The sequence below is a fragment of the Castor canadensis genome, chromosome 6 (genome assembly GCF_047511655.1).
Source record: "Castor canadensis chromosome 6, mCasCan1.hap1v2, whole genome shotgun sequence".
Classification (NCBI taxonomy): domain Eukaryota; kingdom Metazoa; phylum Chordata; class Mammalia; order Rodentia; family Castoridae; genus Castor; species Castor canadensis.
In genome coordinates this window covers 15,305,087-15,331,047 of record NC_133391.1, presented here as the reverse complement: position 1 = coordinate 15,331,047, position 25,961 = coordinate 15,305,087, and the positions used below count along the sequence as shown (strand labels likewise).

The 25,961-nt window shown below is 46.5% G+C and overlaps 1 protein-coding gene and 2 long non-coding RNA genes across 3 annotated transcripts in view; 1 reads left to right on the top strand and 2 right to left on the bottom strand.

Annotated features, from left to right (window-relative positions):
- LOC141424011 (uncharacterized) overlaps positions 1–25,397 on the bottom strand; it is a 36,374-nt gene extending 10,977 nt beyond the window's left edge. Inside the window, exon 1 of the long non-coding RNA XR_012448804.1 lies at positions 7,035–25,397. This is a non-coding gene — a long non-coding RNA (uncharacterized lncRNA). The remainder of the gene's footprint in view (positions 1–7,034) is intronic.
- Positions 1–25,961, bottom strand: part of Auts2 (activator of transcription and developmental regulator AUTS2) — a 1,074,506-nt gene that overhangs the window by 161,632 nt on the left and 886,913 nt on the right. The gene's annotated exons all lie outside the window — the stretch shown is intronic.
- On the top strand, positions 3,818–22,639 carry LOC141424010 (uncharacterized). Its single transcript, XR_012448803.1, has 3 exons — positions 3,818–4,120; positions 5,594–5,692; positions 16,331–22,639. It is a non-coding gene; the product is annotated as an uncharacterized lncRNA (long non-coding RNA).

Below are 25,961 nucleotides of genomic sequence, written 5' to 3'. Positions count from 1 at the left end.
AGAGTGACCATCAAAGGGAACAGAATTGCCAGAAGAGGTCCACCATTCATTTGGCCCACGTTTACTGAGGGGTTTGGCGAGTTCTACAAAAATCAGCTTGTACCGTGTAAGCCAAGCATGTTTTAAACCACTCTGCTAGAAAGACCCAGGTCCAAACCCAAACAACACCACCTCACCATTTTGGGTGTCATTATATATGCCTGTCCCAAAGAGGTTTTGTGGAAGAAAATACCAAGGACTATAGACCTGGCTAGTCCTCAATAAATAATAGCTATCACCCTTGTGTCAGAGGCTCAGGGACAGTAGGGGCCATACAATGCACATTCCTTCATCAAGACAAGAAGGTGGCAATTTAAATTACTGGCAAAATCACCCCACTAACAATAAAGCATGTTCTCTCTCGCTCTTTGCCTTTCTCCTTTCTTTTCTTGTCAGGAGAACTGACATTTGCAGGCTCCTCCTATAGGGCCAGGGCCTTGTCTATGTGGTGTCTGAAGACAGCTTGAGACTGGTGGACAGTTTCTTGCCGTGACAGCACTTCTCCCTCTCTGTCCCCAGTCTTGACTTAGCAATTGCAGGTACAGGTCATAGGGGGCACAGCACAGATGCAGGAGGGCACAGAGGCTCACTCCTGAGCTGCTGCCCACCTCACTGGGGCACTTTCTAGATGAAAACACACCCCCTGGTGTGCTAATCTGGCCAATAAGCCACTATGAAGATGTATCTCTATCCAGAGCTTCACTCATTGTGATCATCAACCAAAGGTGATCTGGCACAGCAGGCGAAGAAATTTTCATTGTAAAAATTCATATCTGAAAGAATGTTGGGAAACTTGCAGATCTTTTCTGCATATAAGATAAAGGAAAATGGGGGCAGGTGTGGTGGTACACACTTGTAATTCCAGCTACACAGGAGGCGGAGGTAGATGAATCAAAGGCTGGCCCGGAAAAAAGTGCAAGATCCTATCTGGAAAAAAACAAAACAAACAAAAACAAAAACAAAACTAAAGCCAAAAGGGCTGGTGGCATGACTCAAGTGATAGAGTGCTTGCCTAGCAAATGGGAGGCTGTGAGTTCAAACTCCAGTGCCACCAAAAATAAATTAATAAAATAGAAGAAAATGGGGTAAAATGTCACTTTTACTCACTCTGCAATCACCAATCTGTGTTATGACTCCAAAGAACATGGTCTGTTCTTCAACAACAAAATGACATGAGCAAAAAGTCTACATAGATATAAGTAGCTTTAAAGAAAAAAGTGCATAAAATTCTGATTTGTGAAAGAGCACACTTAGAAGTAGAATAATTTGTTTCCCAACTCAGTTCTTTGCCTTACAGAGGCTTTGCTCTTTCTGAGCATACATCCTTGTGAATTTAAGAGGACTCAAATGCCTTAAACTTGACTGACATGAGACTTTTCAGGACACATGTTCATGGAAGACAGGGGGCAGCTCAGAGAGCTCTCTGGAGACAGAGGAGAGAAAAATCAGGATTCAGTGTGTGCTTGCTCAGTACCCAAATGTCCAGTGCTGCCTTTGAATTCTACAGTGTCGCAGTTTTATGATGACTGTGTTCAAGAAAGAGTGACCCAGTACTCTACTTATCACCTCGCCAGCTGAAGGGCTCCTGGAAGGAACAGAATTTGAGGACATTCAGAAATATCCAATACTTTAACCTCTCAGTGTACTTGCAAAACACGTGTGTCTTCAGTGAGACTCAGGGTGACCTCACAGGGATTGGAATATATTACTACAACGGAACATCCCCAGATGCTACACCAAACAAACACCAGTGGATGGTATCCTGAGATCCTGAACCTCCCGGGGGAGGACTGCTTATAGATCAAGAACCAAAACACTCCGTCACTACTCCTTTGTGACCTGTAAAGTAAAACTGCCAGATGAAGACAAGGGGCCAGGTATCCATGGACCAGGGGTCAAGTTTGGTCACTGCACCCGGGTAGCCTATGGCATCAGCCAAGTCACTTTGTGGGGCTTTGGTCTCCTGCCCTACAAGACTGAAGGGACTCTTACAAGTTAGACAGTACATACAAGGTGGCTGGTCTTATCATCAGAGGCACAGAGGCCTTTGCCAGTGACAGTGTGGCAGTCATTTTAGACCCTGGTGCTTTGACATTCTTTTGCCTCACATTTAAGATGAGTGCTACCTGTGAAAAAGACACTGCAGGGACCCTTGAGGATTTGCCTAATAGCCTCAGGTACCTCAAGGGAGGCGTCTGCCCCAGGGTGGGAGAAACCTGGCATCAGCTCCTGAGTTCTGCTAACAGGGCATCACAGGCTACCCAGGGACACCTGTGGACCTTCTTTCCTGTGAGGTTGGGTGAATCATGCCCCACTAGCCCTTGCTTTTACAGTACTTAATGAACTTTCCAATCAGTCTGCTAAGCAGGGGTGCAGATGTGTTTCATGTGGTTTTCCCGGTGAGGAACGAGGTGAATTGTTGCGGCTTGCTGAGACTGAGTGGCACAAATCCTGAGCTGCATCCTTCCTCTTACGGGTGTGTGCAACTTGTGAAACAGGCATGCAGTGGGGAAGGTGGCGCACAGCGTCGTCCTGCCCTCTTCGATGCCTTGCTCTGTGCGCTCAGCACCCAGGCTCCTCCAGTACGCTCCATGCCCCACAGGAACTTCTCTTTCTCTCTCTCTCTGACACACACACTCTCTCTCTCTCTCTGTCTTTCTCTCACAAGACTGTAACAGTGAGAACCCCTGCATGCTGGCCTTTCACGGGGTGTGGGGGGGCGTGTCTCAGGTCTTCTTTCTTTCTTCTTTAGCCTGTCTTCCGTCTAACTAGAACATCCCAGTGGGCCCAAAGGTCCCAAAGGACCACACACAGAGCAGACCTCCCAAAGGACTCCATCAAGAGGAAAAGACTGCCTGCAAAGGATCTAAACAAACATTACTCCAAAGCAGATGTACAAACTGCCAATGAAAACGTGAAAAGATGTTAGATATCATTAGTCATTGGAAAAATGCAAACCAAAACCATAATGAGATACTGCTTTATATCTACTAGGATGGCTGCAATAAAAAAGAAAAGATGATACTAGCATGTCATGGAAAAGACAGGGAGCCACTGGAACTCTGGCACATTGCTAGTGGGAATACAGAATGATACAGTCACTTTGGAAAACAAATATGCCATTGACATATGACCTGACAGCTCTGTTCCTAGGTACTTCCCTAAGAGAATTGAAAAAAAAAAAAAAAAGGGGGCCAAACAGAAACTTGTACATAAGTGTTTATAGCTAAATTCTCAAAAGTACAAATGATCTAAAGATCTAAAGGTCCATCAACCCCTGGGTAGAGAAACAAAACATGGTATTCCAGACAAGGGGGTATTATGAAGACAATGGGGTACTGATACGTGCTACAACTCAGGCGAACATTCACAAGTCACATATTGCATTATTCCATTTATGTGAAATGAAATGTCAAAACCAGACAAATCCATAAAGACAGAAAGCAGATTAAGGGGTCCCCAGAGTTTGGGAAGGGGGTATGGAATTTCTTCTTGGAATTAATAATCATGATTGTGTAGCTTTGTGCATACTCTAAAAAATTACTATACATGTTAAAAAGCTGAATGTTATTACTAAGATGGAATGTGCCTTGGATTTCAATAAAGCAGCTATTAAAATGTGAGAGAGAAGAAAAACTGCCTTAGAGCAGTGATTTTCCAACTTGAGCGTGCAGCTCAGAGAACTTGTTAAAACACAGGTCACCGGCCCCACCCCAGTGGTTTCTGATCAGGCAGGTCTGGGGTGGGGCTCAGGAATTTGTATCTCTAAGAAGTCTCCTGCTGGTCTGGAGATGTATAGTATTTGCAGATCCACCAGCGTAAGAGCAGTGCTTCTCCCAACCTTCCTGCATATGGTGGACAATGATGACCCACCTAGATCCCTGTATAGCAGGAGGCTTGCCGCCCAGCTGTCTGGCTATCTTTGCCTGATTTGGGACAAGTCCCAACCCATCCAGCACTGGAGCTCTCCCTGGGCCAGTATTCCAGCTGGTCTCCCTCTCCTATCCACTCCTGCTCTTTCTCCCTCACAGGCGCTGATTCCAAGGACTCTCTCGTTCTGCTCACTGGACTCCAACTCCAGGTCTGTATCACAGGGGAACTCAACCTGTCATAATGCATCTGAATCACTTGGGGAGCTTGTACAATGCAGATGGTGTCGTCTGTAAACCACAGCACTGATCAAGGATCAGCATTTCTGACACGATCCCAGGTGATACAGCTGCTACCTGGTCCACATTTGGAGTAGCAAGGGCTTACATGACCTTGAAGTACTCCTCTGATTCCATAATGGGATGGGATAACTCTATGAGCCATCAGATCAAATGTAAAGGGAGAAAGATGCCACATTTAATAGGTCATAAAAAGGGACCCATAATTACCCAGGCCTTGAGATCCAGGCCAAGGAACTGGGTTACAGGTGAGTGTGTTCAACATAGGTCTTTCAGGTACTTTCAGTAGCTAATCCCCTTGGGCAGGAGCCAAGGCCAGCCTGAGTGTTACTTTCTGCTCTATTGTTACAGTATGGCTTCAGGGAGTTACTTGGGCAGAAGCAGTGAGTAATGCATTGTGTAACCAGCAGACAAGTGGTGACGGATTCCCACTACACGACCTATTCAGGGAACCTGAGACCCAGTGGGAAAGAAGGTGGAAAAAAGGTAGAGGGAGGTGGGTGGTGGCCGCCATCTTTTGCAGTGTTTTTGCTCTCAGACAAACAGTGCCTTCTAAGAGCCTGCAGGCCAGTCTGCCTCCTGTTTCCAACTTGGATCATTTGATCAAGGCTTTGGGGATCTGGTTTTTACCTGACTCTATTCCTAACTTTCTGGGAGCTCTCCAACCTGCCTTCCAGTTTTCCTACCCCGTCAGGCTGACTTCAGATAAATACACAGATGACAGACTCATTCCAGGTTTTACAAAGAGAAAAGGGAATCTAGAACCAAATTTTCAAGTTGAGATCTGAGAAGGAAACTTTTGTACCATTCCACTAAATACCCACAGGTCAGGATAATACTGGGGTAGGCTAACCCTGGATTAGACCAGGACAGCATTTCTGACAGGACAAAAATCCCTGACCCTTTTAAAATATTGTAATTACTCACTTAGCTATTGTGACAATTAACGGTCAGATGTGTGAAGGATCTGTAAATGCATGGAAGGAATGACTAGTATGAAGTTGCGATCTTTAATAATTAACTTGTATGGGGTTATGAAATTTGGTCACTTGTCACTCTTGAATGTTACAAGTCTCAAATTTCCATCCACGTTGCACGTCCAAGCATCTAGTTCTTGTGCAATTTCAGGAAAAATAAAAGGACCGGGTGTCTTGTGCACTGTGGGCTGGAGAGAAATGAAGAAAGAACAGACCACCAATAAAGAAAGCCCACATGGAGTCGTGGTTCTGGAAGAACCTGGTTTTGCACAGTTTTGCTACATTTTCATGGCAGTAATGACAGAAGCAGGCAGGGCTTGGTGCAGAAAGGAAACCCCGAATAGCAGAGTCCTTAAATTCTGACAATAGCAACAGCACAGAGTCCAATCATTTCCTTGCTCTTCCTAGGAACCCACAAAGTGCCTGGAAGGGCTCACCCCAGGAGGCATACATCCAGCAAACCCCTTCCCTGCATGCTCTTCTCTCAAGAACAAAGTGGATTTCTGAGTAAGTTTCCAAACTGTTGTGCAAACTTAAAAACCCAGGCAATATTAAACGTGCATTGCCTATCAGAACCACAGGCTGTCTTCCTGGGGTGTTATATGGCTCCGATGGTGGTTCTGAGCCTGCAAAGCAGAGTGGTGGGAGTCCCTAACCACTCTGCTAAAAATCCCGACCTTGTGTAAGCAAGAAAAAGAAGTCAGGGTACAGAATCTCATCAATATTAGCATTGAAGTGGCAACTATTCACCTGTGTGCTCAAAACCTAGGGAAAGCCAAACCTGCTAGAGCTGCTTATGAAAATAAACACACACCCGCTGCTGCAGGGTGGAAAGGATTCCCAGAACCCAACACCAAAAACACAAGTAAATGATCATCTGAGCAGGATTTCTCTCCAGTTTCATTGTTTCCCACAAGGGGAACCATTTCTTGAGAACATAGTAGTAAAGGAAACAAAGCACCACCAAAGAGGAAAATAACATCTACATAATCGCAGATTAGCTCCAAACAAATCGCACACCTACACACTCGCTCTGCTTTGGGGCTGAATAACTTCTCACCCCCTTCGGCTCTCAACATTCATAGCAGAGCAACACAATCAGAAGATCTGCCATATAGGAACTCTAGACAGCAGAAACACTGTCAAATGATCCACTCATGTCATTCTGGGGAAATGTGGAAAGCAGTTACCGAAGGCTAAGATTGGGGTTCATACCATTATGGATATATGTGCTTGAAACAGCCCTTTTCAGAGACTACCTAACCACTTCATTCCAAGTTTATTAGACTGAAATTAGCAGCTGAAAAAAAAAAAAAAGTGGAGCAGTTTGGCCCAAGCTGGCACATCCCTTCACCAGGAATTCATCTAAGTTCGCATTACTTGAGCAAGGTACCCAAATTTATTTCAACCTACTGGTTACTTATCCATTAAATGGGTTTCCCTCCCATCACACTGATTATTTAATTCCCACCCCATGACTCCCCCAAGAAATAAAAAGTGCAGCATAATTATATAAACTCTTAATTAAACTGAAGAATTCAGTGTTGCCATTACCGTCAGTAATTCCACTCAATTAGGACAATAGACTTCCATTTATTACTGAACTCCTAATTGCTACTCATTTTCCTGGTTAGTAATTGCCAATCCTATCAGACAATGTGCTTAAAGAAAATCCTGCCATGAAATTATATGTCTCTCCATCGGAGGAAAGGTGGAATCTGGGAGCCCTTGGATAGTCTGGGGATGAGTTCTCTTCTGCAGCCCCTGCGACTCCAGGCTCTGGAATTTAAAGGCTGATGAGCCCCAGGGTCCCTTCCCCGTGCTGCGATCCAATCCTCGGGAAACTTACCCACAAAGGAGAGGCGTACCCAGGCAGTCAGAGAATCCCAAAGCCAAAGCGGAGCTGAAGAGGATGCAAAAACAAAGCCAATCCACTGGACCGACGCACTCTCCGGATTGCAGGCGGACAAGTTCAAAATCTCCAGAAAAGGCACAGCTGAACCCTTGAGGTGTATGTCCAGGCAGGGGGCACGCTTGGCATGTGCATCTCCGCCATAGGAGACCCAAAAGGAGGGTGGCAACTGCGGGGAAACCTTACCGGGCCAGCCAGCCTCGACCTCCCCGGGTCCGGCTTCCCAGGCGGGTCCATCCAGCGCGCCAAGGTCGCAGCGCCCTGGAAAACTTGCTCTGGCTTGAAGGAGTCCTGGCAGCAGCTCCGGGGAAGCTCCGGGGTGGCTAGCAGATGTGAGCGAGGGAGCAAGCAAGCAAGCAAGCGAGCGAGAGCGAGTGCTCTACCCGTGGTGGCTCGCGGATGCCCGGACCCCGGAGCCGAGCGCTGCCCGCCCCTGCCCCTGCCCCGCTCCGGCCAGCGCAGAGCCCAGGCCCTCCTCGCTCCTCATGACCGGCTTCCTAATTAGCCTGGAAGACTGCAACCCGCCGGCTAGCAAAGACACCCGCGGTGGGGGAACTTGGCAATTTATTCCCCGGCCCGGGGGAGGTCACCCGCAGTGCACCCGCGGATTGGCTGCGGTGGCGGAGCGCGCAGGCTGAGCGCGCGCCGTTTCCAAGTCGCATTGCCATCCCGGGAGGGACCCGCAGGCCAGCCGCCGCCGCCAGGCTTGGTGCACGGTGAAAGGGAGGTTGCCGGTGCGGGGACACAGCACTGCCCCACCCATCCAGATTGGCTGGTTTACAAGGAAGGCTCTTTGCTGTTTGGGGTTTTAGACGTCACAGTCCCTACTGCAGTCTTCTAGTTGACAATGGGTTCAAACCATTTACAGCCAGACGGTGCTCTGAGTGAAGTACTGACTCCATCTTATTGTCATGGAGGAGGACGCTCAAAGAATGAAGTGGCCCATACAGGTGACTGGGAGGAAGGCCAGGGGCTGGGCCTCCCTTCTCAGTCCTGGTTTTTCCAAAGGGGACTTGGCTGCCCTGGGGGACTGCCTTCCTCACAGAGAGCTCTGCCCCGAGATCAAAGAAGCGCCCTGGAAATGAGTGAGGTGCACCCCAATATCTGAGTGGTAAATAGTGCAGACAGGGTCGTCTCCATTTTACACAGGAAGAAACTGAGCTCAGAATACTTTAGAAAGCTCCTTGTCCCTGAGCTAGTAAGTGACAGAGGGGGTATGCAGCTCAGCCTTCTAATTCCCCAGGTTCAGCCGAAACTCCTTGATGCTCCTTAACCAAGGATGTGTGTGGAGGAAGGGGAACTCCTGGAAGGATCCCAGAAACAAAAGGCTGAGATGATAACCTTGCAAATAGCCCCAATGAGGGGCTGCTTCCATGCTTACAAAGCAGTCGGTATTTCTTGTGTCCACCTGGTACTGTGGATTCTTGTCCATTTACCCCTCACCAAGGTTATGCACTCTTCCATCCCCATCTCCCACCCCTCTGTGTCCCTCTGGACCTTGGATGCACAGTCCAGAAGTGCTCCTGGCCTAGGTGCCTTGTATTTGAAAATGCAGACCTCAGCATCTGAGCCACTTTGTCACATTCCTGAGCAGGAAAGTGAGGCTGTTACCAAATTACCAGTTCTCAAAGTACAGTCTAGGTCTGGCCAGAACAGCAGTGTCCAGGAACTTGTCAGAAATGCAAATTCTTGGGCCAACCCCATTTCCACTGAAACTCTGGAGGCAGGACCAGCAAGCTGCGTTAGCAAGCCTTCCAGGTGAGGCTGGTGTGCACTCAAGTGTGAAAACCACTGTTCTAAAGAGTTGTTTCCCCGGTCACGTGAAGGTCACACAGGAAAGGTCAGGGTCAAGGTGAGCAAGTCAGCATTGAGCATCAGTCACAGCCCTCTGGGGATGCTTCTGCAGGAGATGTTTAGGACTGAAACATGAGACTCTTTCTCTTTTCTAACTTTGAAAGACACTGGTTTGATCCTATCTTCCTGCCATCTCCATGCTGGTGGGCAGGGAATAGAGGGCCATTGGTCTAGGCTTCGCAGCCCATATTTTCCACCCATATTGCTCTGGGTGGAATAATGTTCTGTTCTATGATGTTCTGTGATGCTGTGCTGTGCTGGGCCAGGACTGAAGCCTTCTGGTCAAGAGACACGGCTCTGCTGTCTCTCTCTCTCTCCAGAGTCTATCTGGGTTGCTGCCCAAGTGGCCAGATCACCTAAGGGGAGCAAGCCCCAGCCCTGGGTGCTCATCATGGTAATTCTGCCCTGCAGTCCCACTCCACTAAGGACCTGAGTTTCACCACCCACTCAGTGTGAGGTTTGGTGGCCACATGGGTTTGTGAGTCATGCCAACTTTAGAACAGCCAAACTGAGGCCTAAACGATTATTTGCTCAGAGCCAAATCAGGGTGAGCAAGAAAGGGGACCAGCAAATGGCCCTGAAGTCCATCATAGGAGGGGAGAGCATGAACAAAGGCACAGGGTATTCTAAGAAGACAGCATGTGAACCCATTGCCAGGAACCACAGCTTCCTGACCAGGAGCTAAAGGAGAAGCATGGCCTAAAGATCAATAGCTTCCACAGGGACAGCTGCTACTTCACAAGACACAACTCACATTCAAGAACACCTCTTTGGCTGGCAGAGTGGCTCAAGTGGCAGAGCACCTGCCTAGCAAGTGTGAAGTTCTGAGTTCAAACCCCAGTATTGCAAAAAAAAATAATAATAATAATAATAATACTCAACTAAAATGAAGACAAAGTGTATCCCAAAGAAATTCTGGTAACTTGTAGGGCAGGCAACATGGTAAGAACAAGAAATCCAGTTAGAAAGATCTAAGGATGAGGACACTCTGTTGCCAGCCCTGCCAACGTGGCAAATCATCTCACCCTCTCTAGCTTCTAGTTTCTTCTCTAATAAGCCAGACCGTCATCCCCTCCTCTCACGGTGTCACATGGACTCTGTGCAGACCCCTGCATGGTATCCCGAAGCAGTCATCAAAGGCTGCAAGTCCTCATCCTCTGGCTAGAGGTGGTTGTCAGCCTTCTCTGGGCCCAGGGTTCCCTCATTTCGGGAGAAAATGACCTGATATATTCACAAATGCAAATGAGCCCTTGCCCTCTGTTCTGGGAGGTCACAATGAATGAATCCCAGTTGGCAGTTGGCAGTTGTTCCAGGCCAAGATTACTGTGGCCTCCAGGGTCTTGCCTCTGCAGACTGCCTCACTCCTTTTTGGGAGGAAAGGAAATGTTTCCAGGCTTGGTGTGAGGAAACCATGGTAGTGTGCTGTTGGGGAGCAGCCGAGAAGGAAGCTAGAGAGGCAAAGCATGCTGTGATGTAAGGAGACTGTCCAGTAGGCTAAGAACAACCCTGGTCCCCCCAGAACTCTGGTTGATAAGCTAAGAAACTACAATGGAAGCTGAACAGAAACTTCAGTCACATGCCCTGGCTTTTGTAGGTCATTTTCTCCCACGGAGTTTTGTGCACAAAAGGGCTGATGACTTCTGATTCTTGTCCCTGTTGGCCAGACTGCTCCTTGATCTCAGGCATGTTCTATCACCAGCCCCACTTCTGCCTCCTGAGAGAGCTGGTGTTTACTCCTGCATGGGAGGAGTAGAGAAGGAAACCTATTCACAGACCCAGGCTCCTTGCAGCTGAAGGACAGACTGCCCAGCTCCCATGCAGCAGTGTGTGCCTGAAAAGACCCTTGTTCCACTCCCATGGGGTGCCAGAGCAGGAGAAGGCTCCCACGGTGCGAGTTGTTGCCTCCATGAGGCTGCTACCTCTGTAGGAAATGCTGGGAAGAGATTTGGGAGGACATGGGGTGCCCAACAATGGTTCAAAGTGAATGCCTCACTTTCAGTGAACATCAGCTTTGTCACCCCTGATGTAGAGATTGGAGTCTCAGCCCACTCAGATCTCAGGATGGAAGGGTTTCTAAAGAAAAACTCCAGAAAACCTGAATTCAGATATTAAAAAAAAACAAAAAATGTGTGAGAATCAAGAACAAAGCCAGGCGAGCAGAGAGAGTGAGTAACCTTTCATTTCAAGCTGATTTCCCCACTAGAGACAGTCATGGTCTCTATTTAATGCAAATGTCTCTCAGCAAAGAGCTGGTGGATAATAGATAAAAGATTATCTATGACATTATGAGAAATGAAAGTTTAAAAATGGCTACAAGTCCCATAAAAAAAAAATACTCTAAACTTTATTCAGTCTTGTTGAAAGGCAAGAGCGGCACTCTGTGTTATCCAGCCACTGGGGGCCCTGCTGATTCTACCACTGTTCTCAGGCCTTCCACCAGCTCATCAGTTGTGAGAAATCTTTCCCGCTGTTTCTCTTTGCTGGGAACATAAGGTCCAAGAAGCTATCATAGCTCTGTTTCTTTCCCCTGACTTGCCTCTGATGCTAGAAATTCAAGTGCTGCAGCTCCTAGTGTCCACCCCGCCCTGTCTCAACCACTGCTGATTTAACAGATGAACTAGAGAGTCAGGCTTCCAGGGCAGGAAAGAGCCTGATTCCTGTGCAGGTCTCTCTTGATTGGCTCAGCATGGAAGTCTTTCATTTAATGGGGCCAGGCCTTGCTGTGAACACCTCTGCTGGCTCCACACTGCTTTCTTTGCAGGACAGAGGAGCAGAAATCCTAAAGAGAGCTTCTCCATCTTTCAGAGCTCTGCTAGGCTCACTATGTAGTGTCCTTTCAGACAGAGCATCACCCATGTAGCCCAAGACTCCAAGAAATGCTTGGTCCATTCCACCAGCCACCACTGACCTCAAAGTTGACCGGGGTGCTAAAGACCCCATGTGAACACATCATGAGTTCCACCCATGGAGGACACAGCACTGTGTAGCAGCTCAGCATGGGCTTCCAATCCCAGCTCCGACACTTGCCAGCTGTGTTCACTCTGAGAAAGTGTATCAGAACTTCTCTATTTATAAAATAATTATGATGAGATTATTGGATTTGATCATATAGAATGACTGATATGTGACTGTTTTTGAATACAGTAAGATTATTAGTTTGACCCACATAAAATTATCAACATTTTGATTGGCGATTACATGTGGCTGATACCTACATTAGAGGGAGACTGGTGAAGATTGAAGCCGAAAGCAGTGCTGGTTAGTAAGTACTACAATTACCAAGGGGTTCATAGCAGTCACTTGCTGTATGCAGACCACTGTACTAGGTACTCAAAGTCCAATGTCCAATCAGCCACTACTGGTAGGACCTCTGCCCAGGAGGAAGCAGTACAGATGCAAACTCCAGAGTATGACATGAAGGCTAAACTATGTCCTCACGACACCATCTTTTTCCTTATTTTCTCTTAAAAATCCCTTCCCCTGTGAAATGTTCCCTCCCATGGCAGTGCCATTCTCTCCCTTCCTGGTCACTTTCATAAGTCAGTTTCATAGAGATGAAATTATATCTCTATTCGAACAGAGATTCCAAAATATGCTTGAAGATAGACATGAGACATTGAAGTACAAAAATAATGGCGGAGGGGTAGGTCCTGTCTTTGCCTACAACCATGGCAGACTGGAAGCTGAAGGGTACTGACATCAGTACAGCAGAGTGAAAAGGAAATCAAGGAGTCATGAAGAGCCACAGGCAAGGGCTGACCTCAAGGACAGGCCGAGTACACATCCACCTGCCAAGTCAATGGGGCTGAGGAGAGACAAATTCAGCCAGAATGTAGATTTTAGGACAGAACCCTTAACTTGGAGTATTCCTAGAAATGACAACACCAGGCATTGGGCAGGCTTCCGGTGCCGAGTTACACCAAAACTCTTCCTGGGGCCCCTGTCTATTTGGCTTTCCCCAAGGTCATATGCAGGGCTTCACTCCTGGTCCCAGTCACAGCATGTCTGCTAGCAAGTCCTGAGATGCCCGACCCTATACAACATCCCCTCACCGTGCACGCACGCATGCACACACACATACACACTCTCTCTCTCTCTCAGGAAATCTCCCCATTGGCCTAACCTAACAAAATTATGTGGATTCTTTTCAAATTACAAAATATTTCTGGACTATAAAAAAATTTGGAGGATAATATAAGAATTTCTGTCAGGAAAACCTAAAGAGACACTGTCAACTTAGGAAACATATTTTTTATATCTCCCCATGGGGTAAATACTATCTCCAGTGTGATACTGATCAAGTTCAGTATGGGGGTTACACTTTTGATATCTATGTACATTGTTATGAAGATTATGTGGTACTGTTCTACATTTTTTTGGGGGGGTTGGAGATGGGGCATCCAGAACTTTTTTGCTTTGGCTGGCCTTCAACCTCGATCCTCTCAATCCCCACCTCCCAAGTAGCAGCAAGGATTACAGGTGTGAACTACTGTACCTGGCCCCATGAAGCATATTTCAAAACTTGCTTTCATTGGTGGTGCTCAGTAGGCACCCCCTGCAACTTTTCTGCAAGAGATTCTGATTCACTGGGCCTGGATGGTTTGTTATTTGCCCTGAACAAACTGGCTAGACTGTGGTTGCGAGCCTGGTGACCAGATCACATAGGAGTCAAGGTAGGGTATATGTAAGAATGAAGGTGTCCACTGTAAACAACTTCAGCAGGCCTACATTGGGGCTACATGAGGCAAATAGGACACGTGAGCGCCTCAGGAGCGGTGTGTCAAATCCTGCTTTCATGTCCGTGATTAGCACAACAGGCTAGAAGCCTTTCACCATCACAGGAGCTGATGGGCTTTCAGACAAGTCCCTTCATTAAGTCCGTCGTTAATGAGAGCCTTATCCTTGTTAGTAAAATGAGGAACAAGTGTGTGGCTTTACCCTCCCCGCCCCCAGTTGCTTCTGTTGTAGGTTTTGTACAGTGCTCTGAGCACAATAAAACCCCACAGCCCCACAGAAAGCCACAGCGCCCCACAGAGGACTAGTGCGTCTTTGTTGAGTATCACACCAGCTGTTTCCACATCAGGACAGGGTCAGATTGCCCCCTGCAGGAGTCCCAAAAGCTGAGGTCAGGACTCTCCAAGCAAAGCCTTTTCATACAGCATCTTAAATTAGCCCGTTTCTATGGAAATGAGCTTTCTGCTAATCGGGTTTTCTCACCTCTCACAGGCAGTTTCTGAGGCACCCCTCACGTTTGAAAGAGTTGAATTAGATGCTTGCTATACAAGCCCAAAGGAGGATCAGAGGAGCCATTAATTTTGGGAGGACACATTTTCTAAGCTTACGACACCTCAGAAAGCAGGATTTGGAGGCACAAGGAGGATGTCTGCAGGTCAGGCCAGGCCAGGGTCACATTCTGCACAGCAGCCTGTGAAAGTGTCTGAAATGACAGAGTCACGTTTTCCATCCCTGCCAGAGCATACAGCTTTGGTGTTGGCCTTGCTGGCAGGATGTGGGAGTCCTCTGCCCTTTGTCAGAGGCAAAGCCCAGACTCCCAAACCTAGAAAAGGGGACCTGAGATTTGTAGCAAGGCTCATGGGCTCCCAGATCTGTCTCTGTGCTGCCTCCAGACCTGGCTCTCAGGTCCCCTGTGCTGGCTGAAGTCTCAGTGTGCTACCCAAGATACCTTCCTTCTCTGGATTTAAGCATTAAGACACACAGCCATTTTATCAAGGTTTGTTCCCCTGCCCAAATTGCATTTGACCAGTTTCATTTCTGCCTGAAATTAAAACACAGAACTTATAAATCCCAAGCTGTCACAGCATGAATGAAACCCGAGAAATAAATCCATTCTAATGACAGAGCGATCTGAGATCTCAGTGGGAAACAAGACACTTTGTTTAATAATTACCAACCTGCTTTTAGGGTCTGTCTGCCAAAGTAGTGGTGTCAAAGAATGTCCCCTAGCCCTCGACCTGGGAAAGACTGAAGCCATTTAAAAGTGGACTGGACACTTTTGATTTACGTTTCTGATATTAGGTGCAGAGCGGCTGTCTGCACGGATGCTATGGGCATGACTTCAGTGCAGAGGACTGGGAGGTGGCAGGGATCCAGTTTTCTAATGAAACGAGCTTATCGGGAGGAAAACAGCTTTTCACACCGTAACAAACAATGAACACCTCTTAGATAACAAATTCAATGGCAAAAAATACAGCCTTGTGCCTGTCACAGTCCCGTAATTTAACACAGGCACTTGCAGCATTAGCGGTTTACATTAATTTTTAAAATTAATTTTGTTTGGCCCGCAGGGAAAATATTTTCTTTTTTGGATTCTGAGATCCAGCGGCTCATTAACACTGCTTACTGCTGTCTTCAGTACCACAGTAATAGGCTACTTGCTAGCCAGGGGCCATTTTTAAGAGAAGAAAGCTGGAAGGAGGGCAGAGGCAGGCTTTTCTGGTGCCTTCCACAAAGGCAGGCCCTCCTAGCCTGACAAAGCTGGAACTGTGGGGACAGGTGGCAGTGGTCATAGTGACCCCAGGGCAGCACTGGATGTTCGAGATGTTCTTTCTTGTATCCCTCTCCATCACTCCTCCCAACAGGGATTCCCAAACCTGTGACTTCTCAGAATTACCTGGGCAGTTTCTTCAGAGATGTTGGTAGTAGGCCTCACCTCACATCCATAAGTCACTCCCCCCTGCCCCCCACCTACCACAAAAGGGTTAACTACTGGCTACCAAGAAAACTGGTGTCTTTCCCTCTGCCTGGGGCAGAGAGAGCAGGGAATTCACTGCTAATCACTGTGGTTGTGATTTCTGATTTCAACTGGCAGCAGAGAGAATTGAACTGTGGTCCCCTGAGAACACCCAACCCCACAAGGCAGACCTTGGGCTTGTTAAGCTGCAGGGCAGTCATGTGACTATCAATTTTAAATTAATCTCCCCAGTCTCTTTAAAGTGATGGCTAAAAATATAACCTCTGTGATATCTTATCATAAGACTTAACTAAAGGAACAATTTGGATAATGAGTGCTTAACTCCATCTGAGCATCCTGGAAGATCTTTCTGGACATGTGGGATTTCTATGGCGGAAGGGCAGCCAGGGATGGTCTGTAGGCCAGAGCAAGCTGCTTTGTAAGTTACATGCTTTCTCCAAATAAAACTTAAACAGGCAATATGCATTTGGACCAGAGGTTAAAGATACAGTGCTGCACTGTGTTAAAACAAATCCTTTCCTATTTTTAACCCAAAGAAGTTTGAGAGGGAAAGCCAGAAAAAACCGTCTAGACATACTTTGGCTAAGTTCATGAGGGAGTCATTATAAACTCACTTTATAGGGACATAATCTAGGTTATATATACAACACTTTTTTTTTTTTAAAAGGCACCAACGTAGTGGGACAATGTGAACAAAAGTGAAAGGATTTCTTATTCATGAGAAATGGCTCTCTGTGGAAACATCTCTGGTGCGTACAGAAGACTCCAGTGGAACACAGACACACGTTCGAAAAGCTGCTAAGGATGAAGGAGAAACCACCAGTGGTTCATTAACAACGCCCACCATTCTACCCAGGCTCCACAGCTTTCCACCCAATGAAAGGAGGCTTCTGTCCCCAGAATTCTGGGACGTGGAGGGTCCCAGGTTTCCCCAGAGGCAAACATGGCGGTGCTTTTCCTCTCCTCCTCTCCTGACATGGACATCATGGTGGGGAGGCTGCACGAAACAAGAGATGAACAAACATGTGTCTTTCCACATGTAGCCATCTAAGTGCAAGAATGCACACTCAGGGGGCCCAGTGGGAACCTGCTTTGCAGGGCTTAGCATAGCACACAGCAAGCGTGTCTGCCAAGGAAGAAGGGGGTGGGTGAGAGAGAAGGCAGAGCACAGGATGGAGGAAGGACCGCAGATCTACGAAGGCCTGAGTGCCATCTTTTAGTGATCATGATAAAGAAAACCTCCACCTTCATACAATTCCCTATTTCTATAAATTCCATTCTTAAGTGCAAAGAATAAAATAACTCGTTACTTCTACTAGCACTTACAGGTACTGACCTTGAAAAGGCTACTTAACATCTTTGGTTAAAAACAAAACAAAGCAAAACACCAGCTAGACTTTGTGACTCACACCTCTAATTCCAGCTACTCAGGAGTCAGAGATTGGGAGGATCTCGGTTTGAGGTCAGTCCTGGCAAAAAATTAAGAGAGCTCCCATCGGAAGAATAAGATGGGCATGGTGGTGTGTCCCTGTCATCCCAGCTACACAGGTAGCTGTAAGTAGGATTGAGATCCAAGGCTAATCCCAGGCAAACATGTGAGATCCTAACCAAAAAATAGCAAAGCAATAACAACAACAACAAAAAACCAACAATGAAACAACCCCTCTCCAAAAAAAAAAAAAAAAAAAAAAAGTGGACAGGGTAAGGCAAACTCAAAACCAAAAAAGCCAATCTTGCTGTACATGGGCCAAAGTTCAATTTGAACTACACCTTTGGTCAAGTGTGGAGAATGTTTTGGTACACACATTTTCTCTATGAGCTTTAGAAAGATGAGTCAGACAGCTACGTGGAGGGGCTGGGGTGGGGGGTTGAGGCACATTCCACACCAAACCAAACCAAAAGCCTAAATAAAGCCAGAATAAAAGTGAGAGTAAAATCTTAATACCTGTGGAAGGTTGTCCAGGCTTCTGGAAATGGGAATGGGGCCTGCTGTGGACCAAGGTCTATCTCTGCTATGGCTAAGGCCAGGTGGGGAAGGGGTCAGGGTGGTGGAAGTCCCAAAGGTGAGTAACAAGCATTTCAAAGATGACTTGCATGTATTTAGCTTCTGCTACCCCCTACCCCCATTCTCATCTTTTTTTTCTTCACTTTTTCAGTCAGATTCTACTTGAAGCTCCAATGCAAACTCTGAGGCAAATGCACACACATAAAACTTCCAATACACTTTCAGTGGGTCCCAGGCTCTTTGACGCTTACCTACAGACCTAGGAATCAGAAGATAAACCCCCTATTCAAGGCCCAGACACTGGAGCATCTATTTGCTCTCCTATGTATCTTGAAGGTTTATAGTGCTCTCTTTTCTTCAAGAAGAAATTTATTTTTCATTAAAAAAAAAAATAACCTGACTCCCCGTACATACTAGCGAGTCTGGAGGGAGTCTGGAATTCAGCTCAAAGAGCAGGAGGTGACACACAGAAGACCACAGCGGTAGCCCCCGTGACCCGAGCACCTTCAGAGGTAGGACTGGCATCCTGAGGAGAGGAGATGGCCACAGGAGAGAGGGCCTACCTGCAAGTAAGCCTGCATCCCCTCCTGTTAAGAGGCTGCCTTCTCTCTGACCTACTTCCTCCCCCTTTTGACCTGCCTTTCTGCCTAGACAGTTAATGAAAATGCAGTACCTGCCCAGGAGAGGGCCGGCAGGGCTCCACACCTATCATGTTCCCACTGGCAGGCAGCTGGCTACTACACAGGGCACATTTGCAATAGCTTAAGGCCAACGGGAAGCCAGCCTGGCCTCTAGTTCTGAAACTCCTCTGCTTCAGAGGACACAAGAGTGAAAACTGTCAGGCCCATCCACTCTAATTGGCACTGGGCTGCTGGCTGATAAAAGATGGAACTTTGCTTTGAGGCCCAAAAACTCTTAGAGAAGTCTAATTCCACCCTGTGGGTGCTGAGTATTTTTGAAGGCACTGTGTTATGCATCCCCAGGTGGCTAACATGACAAGTTTCTCAGGGTCCTGTGTTCTGATCACAAAGATAATTCAGAACTAATATAATCCACCTGGCCACAGCCAGCTTTCAGAACTCTTGGTCATCCTCTGTCATCTCTCTGCATTTTCCAGGCTGACTATGAAGTGTTTGAAGAGGAAAGAAATGGTGACTTAGGGGTAGGCTGTCCCTTTGTTCCCCCTCTAGCCAATCTTCCAACTAAATGGGTCCAAAAGCCTCTCCTTAAGAAAGTGACAAAGGAGTCAGTAAATCAGAGGAACTGTGAATTCAATCACTCAGCTTGTGAGGAGAGAGCCCCACATGATGGATTCCATCATAGTAAATAGCTTGACTCATGTTGGGAGATAGCAGAAATGCTAGAAAAAAATTACTTATTAATTGCACCTCTATGTCCTATCCTTGGGTGGGGTAGGCTTGAGATTTATGGTCCAACCCTGAGGAAGACAGGATGGGATGGTCCATCAGTAAATATGTAAGCAAGACTGCTAACCTGATTTCTGATGAAGCAACGCAAGGAAGGAGAAACAGGACAGCACCAGTTTTTATTAGCAAATTAATTGCTTAGGGACAGGAATCCCACTATCTCAAGTAAAAAAAATTCCTGAAGAGAAGGAATACTTGCTAGAGTGACATTGCTCAGGTTTGCTCTGAGAGAGAGCAATGTTGCATTACCTGATTTTTCTAGTATGTTCCTCACTCCCTTTTTGTTTTAAGGAAAGAGAATATAATTTAGAAGTCTTAGGCCTGTTGGTTTGGCTTTGGTTACCAACACTGTTTATCAAAGAAGTTCTTGGAGGGTATGTCTCAATCATGCAGATAGGACTGATTTGGAAAAATGGAACCATGATAGTACGGTTAAGTGTAAATAAGAACAATCTGGGTAGGTTTAGATAGGGAACTGGGCTTGAGCTTTTTGGTTTTTCTTCTTTTGGTGGTACTGGGTTTGAACTCAAGGCCTTGATTTTGCTTGGCAGGCGGTCTACCACTTGACCCACTCTGGCAGCCATTTTTGCTCTGGTTATTTTGGACATGGGACTTGCTTTTTGCCTAGGCTTCCTATTTTAAATTCCCCATCTTTGCCATACCTACCCAGGCCACCAGGCCCAGCTTTCCCCTACTCCATCCCTGGCCTGGAACCACAATCCTCCTGAACTCAGCCTCCCAAGTAGCTAGGATTATGGGAGTGAGCTCCCAGGGCTTGGTCTTAGCACTCAGAAGTTGGAAAAAAGAATGAAGGGAAGGACAGATTCTAGGTTCCGGTTTTTATTTTACAATTAACTGAATGGCAACTCTAGAAGTACTTTAGTTTACTAACTTTTATATAGTTGGAAGAAAAATAATTACTTCAGCAAGATGGGGTTAAAAACAGTTCGACATTTTGAATAAGGACTCTTCATTTCTAGTGCCATCTCTGTCTCAGGTAACTCCCTGGGCAACAGGGATTGTTAGGGGATAAAGAATGGGCTGGTGCACACTTCCTCTTTCAGGCCTCTTTCACTAATTGATTCAGCCTTTCATTCCGTCTTGGTCCAGAATCAGCTAGGCATCCCCCTAATGGACTGGAGATACCATGATCACTGAAACCTATTTGCCATCATCGTTATCTGTAAGGTCTTTGTTAGGCTCAAACTTTCTAGGATGACTCCTGTAAAATATTTTCATACTTTCCTGGTAGTAGGGCACTAAAGGTAAGACAAATATGGACAAAAATGTTTTATGAACTTGCCATTGTGAGGAAGAATGGAAAACATGGCTTAGTAAATTGTTTTCATGGCTTCAATGATTAGAGAAGCAGAAAGTAAGGACTGTCATACTATAGAGTTCCCAGAGCCCAAATCACCATGTGCCCTGAAAACACGTCACAGACCTATGGCTGCACATCAAGCACTTATCTACCTTGTCAATCAGCCCAGAGTGCCAATACCGATTTATCAATTTAGTAACAGGCCCTCTTGTGTATCACTTGCATACTCTGTGTCCTAGACCAAGAAGGATTTTAGGGAGCTTTAAAAGATAATGGGGAAAAACAGTTGTAAAATTATTGGTACGGCTGAGGAGGTGGCTCGGTGGCAAAGTGTATGTGTGTGGTTTGATCCTTTGCACTGAAAAAATTCTTGGTGGGAAAGATAAACGAGGTAAAGGCATGCAGAGTTAAGGAAGGAATGAGGTTTTTCTGGAAGTGTTAACTACTTTATTTACAAGGACCACACAGCTGGCTCTGGGCTGCAGGAAAGCAGGAGACCCTAACCAGTCCACAGAGGCCACAGGACCAAGAGAAAGCACCTATTCGAAACAAGTCCAACTCTTCCTGACCAGGCAAGCAGTGTGATGTTGTCTGAGGATCTACAGAAAGAAAACGACACGTGGTGCACTATAAGTATCTTTTTACTCCTGCACTCAACAGGCCCAGCAGTGAGTTTCACAGGACAGTCAGAGGCCCTCCCTGTAGACTTAAAGGGGCTTTTCTAGAGATGACTGATATCAGTGTTGACCCTCTGAATCTCTGCTGGTTGGGCTCACTTGGGAGAAGCTGGAGGAATATTTCCCAAATTATGTCCAAGAGACCTAGGGATTATTAGTGTGCTAGGGCCAAATCTGTTTGGTAAACACAGCCTCCTCCCCTAAACCCTCCAAATAGATGTGCTGAACTTGAACTTGAGCTAACGTGACAATTCTTAAAAAAGAAAACCCAGAAAACCCTTTCTCCTAGGAACACCTATTCCAGGAAACATTTCAGAAAATGCCAATCTAGACAAGAAAGACTGCATGTGTTTTTTGAATCCTTCTGTAACACTGTTCTTCTTAGTGACATTTTGTGAGCTACTAGATAGCAGTGAACATGAAAGGCATTTCCCGGAAATTACCTGAGAGACTGCAATTCTCAGTTGCAGGTTAGGAGTAGAAGCAGGTGCCTCCAGGGAAAGTTGAGCTGCAGGTGTGGACAAGTTCAGACTCTCAAAGCTGTAAGGCTCACCTTCTAACTGCCAGGTTCCCCAATAGCCCTACTGAACACAGGAAAAGAAAAGGAAGTGCTGGATATGGGCCAAGGACAAAATGAGTGTTCAAGGACAAAGGGGTCACTGTGCCCAGGTTGGAGCTCTTCATGGGAAGAAGAAAGACTATAAACAGCAGAGTATCTCAGGGGGTCCAGAGGAGAGTATGCCATGAAGGCTAGTCCCTTGTCTAGGCTTCGAACCGCTCAGGGATAGAAGATTCACTTGCAGTGCAGCACAGTGCACTAAATATGGGAGATTAGACAAGATTTTGTGCCCTAAGTTGTCATTAAAAAAAATGTCCATATGCCTGAATGCCTCCTTGGAGTCTAGAAGGCCATTCAGGAATTTGGATTTGGAGACATGACTTTTCTTGGTAACCCAGCCAAAAAGAATCTTCTGAACCCATGAGGCCCTGACAACCTATGCAGAACAGTCACTCACCTACCACCTGGGGGTGGCTGTGCTGCCTTTAGAGGTAATTACTACTCCCCAACCCTGAATTTAAAAGTGGGGTATCTCCAAATATCGACATACCTGGCCCTTAATGAGAGGAGAGGCAGAGGTGGTGGTGAAGCTAGCTGGGTGGCATGCACGCAGGCAGCAGGATGACCCGACAGTACATAATAGCAGCTTATGTCTGAAGTTCCCATGATGCACTCCTAATGGGTATAAGGATGTGCTGGCTTCCAAAGTGGGACTGACAGGCCCGCAGTTAACTGTCATTTCCATCACAGACTTAATAGTTTTGCCAGGCATACTCCCAGCAAACGAAGAGAAGAAAGGTCTTGCTGTATGACAGCATTCAGAAGGAATGCACAGGAATACCACTGCGGTATTGAAAGTGTCAGGTGCCAACAGAAGGCCCCTGATCAGACAGACAAGCATTGGGCTGCCTGCTTTAAGGTTATTTGAAGCCTGTCACTTCCATTAGCTAGCTAACCACAAGTGGAATCATTCATTAGCTGGCTTTCCTTGATACCAAGGTGGGGTTGAGGGTGGGGTGGGGGAGCCCTGGTGGACAGGCCTGGGCCTGGCACTTTCGGTGCCTACCCTATTAGCAACTCCTGATGGCTGGCAAAGGGAGGGGTGCACACAGGCAGCGATGCCCCATGTGTCTGCTCATTAGTGGCTGGCAGTGAAGCACAGAAATGAGTGGACATTGGCGAGACTGGCTTTCTGTTCTTGGGGAAGGCCAAAAATAATCTCCGTAGATTTAATTAAAACTGCAGTGAACAGATGGGGAAGAGGGAAAGAACTCCAACTGGAGACCACTCATCTGTCTAGGTCTCCACGAGCGCTTTAATGAAGCCTTAGCTGTCTGCAGGTCCCAGTACTGACACATCCCTTTCTGGTTATGCAACCAAGCGGAACCATTACCCAGCAACTCCACTTAAAGTGGCAGGGGCCTATTTCCCAAAGAAAAGCATGGCTTGATGCTAAACCAACCCCTACTACAGGAAAAAGCCCAGAAACGCACAACTGTCCTCTCCTTCCTATCTTGACCTAATCCTATAGTGAGAGCAGCTAGCAGATGCTCAAGGGACATTCCACAGAGGGCTGCTGGTTGGGGCACCAGGGCTCAGGGGTTAAATCCAACAACAGACTTGAGATTTAAACCTCCAAGTCCAGCTAAAACAAAGAAGCTCTGTCCCAACCCGGCCAGTGGTCTGCCCTAGTTAGTGGCTTCTTTCATAGCTTGCTAGAGTAGAACAAGCCAACGGAGAGTGGCAGGAGACATTCCAAATTCAGCACAGAAGCTGAAACCCAGTGTGCCTGTGTGTTCTTTACTGATTGACTGATTTGAATGGAAAAGCCCAAACTTCTGATGCTAAGAGCAAAACAGGAGTTCAAGAAGGTGCTTGTTCTGTGTAGGCCAAAGTACAGAGAAGGCCAAACCTGCTTGTAGACACACTTGGCACAGTGGAGGATGCGTCAAGCTGGGAAGAGGTTTGCAACAGTCCCAGGCAAAGAAATCTTTAGGAAAAAAAACAGACCAGAGTGGGAACTCCAAAGGTATTCTATTCCAAGACCACTGTCACTTGGAGCCCAAGGCTTTCCCTGTGGGGACATTCTAGGTGTCTTCTAAATGCTGAATTAAAAAAAAAAAAAAAAAACCCCAAAACTCTTTTTCAAATGCTAGCAAAAGATTCTTTAATTTTTTTTTTTTAAATATATGCTCTTGGGAAGGCAAGTGTTAGACATCTCCTGATACAGCCCCTTAGGAATGCTAGATGGTAGAGTTTGTTGGTAATTCCCAAACTACCATGCAAGCAGGGAGACAGGACTAGATCTTGGCTGCTCATCACCAAAGCATCTTTTAAAGACAATGGAAGATGCTGTGGTAGAATCATGACTTTGTCTCCAGCTCTTCCAACTCCACACACGCCTCTGCATGGGGAAACAAGGCACACACTCCTCACAGTTTAGACACATCTTCATGATGCAAGAGATGTTTATTTACCAAGGAAGACCCGAGTGCATGGAACCACACAACGTAATCCATGTGCTCTTTGGAGACAAGCAAGCTTCTCTTGAAATGAGTTATGCAATGGTGTTAAAAAAAAAAAAAGGCTTTTTGCTCAGCTAAGTTTCCTACTATATTAATCTCATTATCCTTTGAACCATTTAACTGGAATGCCAAATGCAATTTGTATTCTGCAGCAAAGCGAATGCTCTAAAATGATTATCCCAATACGAACCGTGGCAATCCTTGATATTGTTGGGTCTGAAAGGCCGTCTAACCACTGAATACTGTTCCCATATGCCTTCTGAGTTTCATGACACAATGTTGCGTCTGCTTTGCAAGGGATAAATTAAGCGTGTGAAAGTCTTAGCAAAGCCCTCATTTTCCAGTTAATCAAATCTCCCCTAATCAAATTAGCACACATAATTCCTCTGGATGCATGGCACAAAAAGTGCATTATCCCCTTCTTTGGAGTTGAAAGGGAGAAAACAGCATGGTGCCTTTCTCCTTTGCTTGAGTGGGCCTAAATAGAGGGGTTCTTCAGAAAGACAGGGCGAGCCAACTTTGGCATCACCAACGTTCCCAGCTCATTAAATCCACTGCGTCTGTGGCCACCTCCGGGGACCACTGAAGCATTCTGTAATGAGATACTTGTTTAATTTTCCTTCAAAGGCTGGACATCTGTGACAAACCTCCCCATTCCAACCCCACACAGGCAAATCTATCAATAGGCCTAAGGCCTCTATCTAGTTTGATGGAGTGTTTTCCATTGAATAAACCAGATAATACATTCTGAGGAGAAAGGAACAATTGTCATTAAGTCCGGGCTCTCGGAAGAGTCCAGGTCCATCATGAAAATTCAATAGCGGCTAAGCTAAATGGATAAATGTTCAGAGTCAACCTTTTTTAATTGATTTCCCTTCATGAAATGATCTAGTCTCTGAAGCTAGCCGTCCCAGAGCCCCTCTTTAACCTTTCTTTTCATTCCAAATACATTTAGAAGCACTGAACAAAAAGGAATAGCTAAAATATTAATCTCCCCTGAGAGCAAAGGCCTGCAACAGACCAGATTTTCAGATCAATCCCCAACAGTGCCCGTGGCCTACAAAAGAATGAAACACACTTTTAGCTCTATTCAGCGTGGCACCGATTCTGACCTTTATTGAAAACCGACCACCACATCCCAACACTGCCAGGGACTAGAAAGCCTCCTGCACATAATAGGAATTCAGCACAGATATTGTTAGGTCCCCGCTGCAGTCACTTCTGCTTATTCTGTAATGAGGCCTGGAACGTGCACAATGAGAGCCGTCTCAACAATATTTTCACTTTAATGCTTTATTATGTCTAGGAAAATGTTTTAAGTAATATTTCACTTCCCCCCCTTTCCTGCTTCCCCCCAGCCCCCCGCCCCCGGCTCCTCTTAGACTCAATTTGCCAGAACCCTTCAAAGGCACATGGAAGAAGTTATTATGATTCCTGCCATTTGGACAGTACGTACAGAATTCATTAGAAGCAACTTTTAGGATCTCACTATTTTCCATCTACAAAGGTGACCCTGTGTCTCGTCCCACCCCAAGACAGGAGTGTGACCCTCTTCCACCTCCTCCATGTTAGCCAGCTCCCTGGAACTCACAGGCCTGGCATCGGCCACAGCCCACGTAAGCATCACATGGGTGCACTGGCACTGCCTTTCCCTCTGGCCTGCTGAGGCCACACCGAGTGATTCTGTGGGACCTAGAACTCATAGCAACAGCAAATTCACCCCCATCACATGGCTGAATGACCCTGAATTTCACAAATACATAGCTGTCTGCAGGTGCACAGCT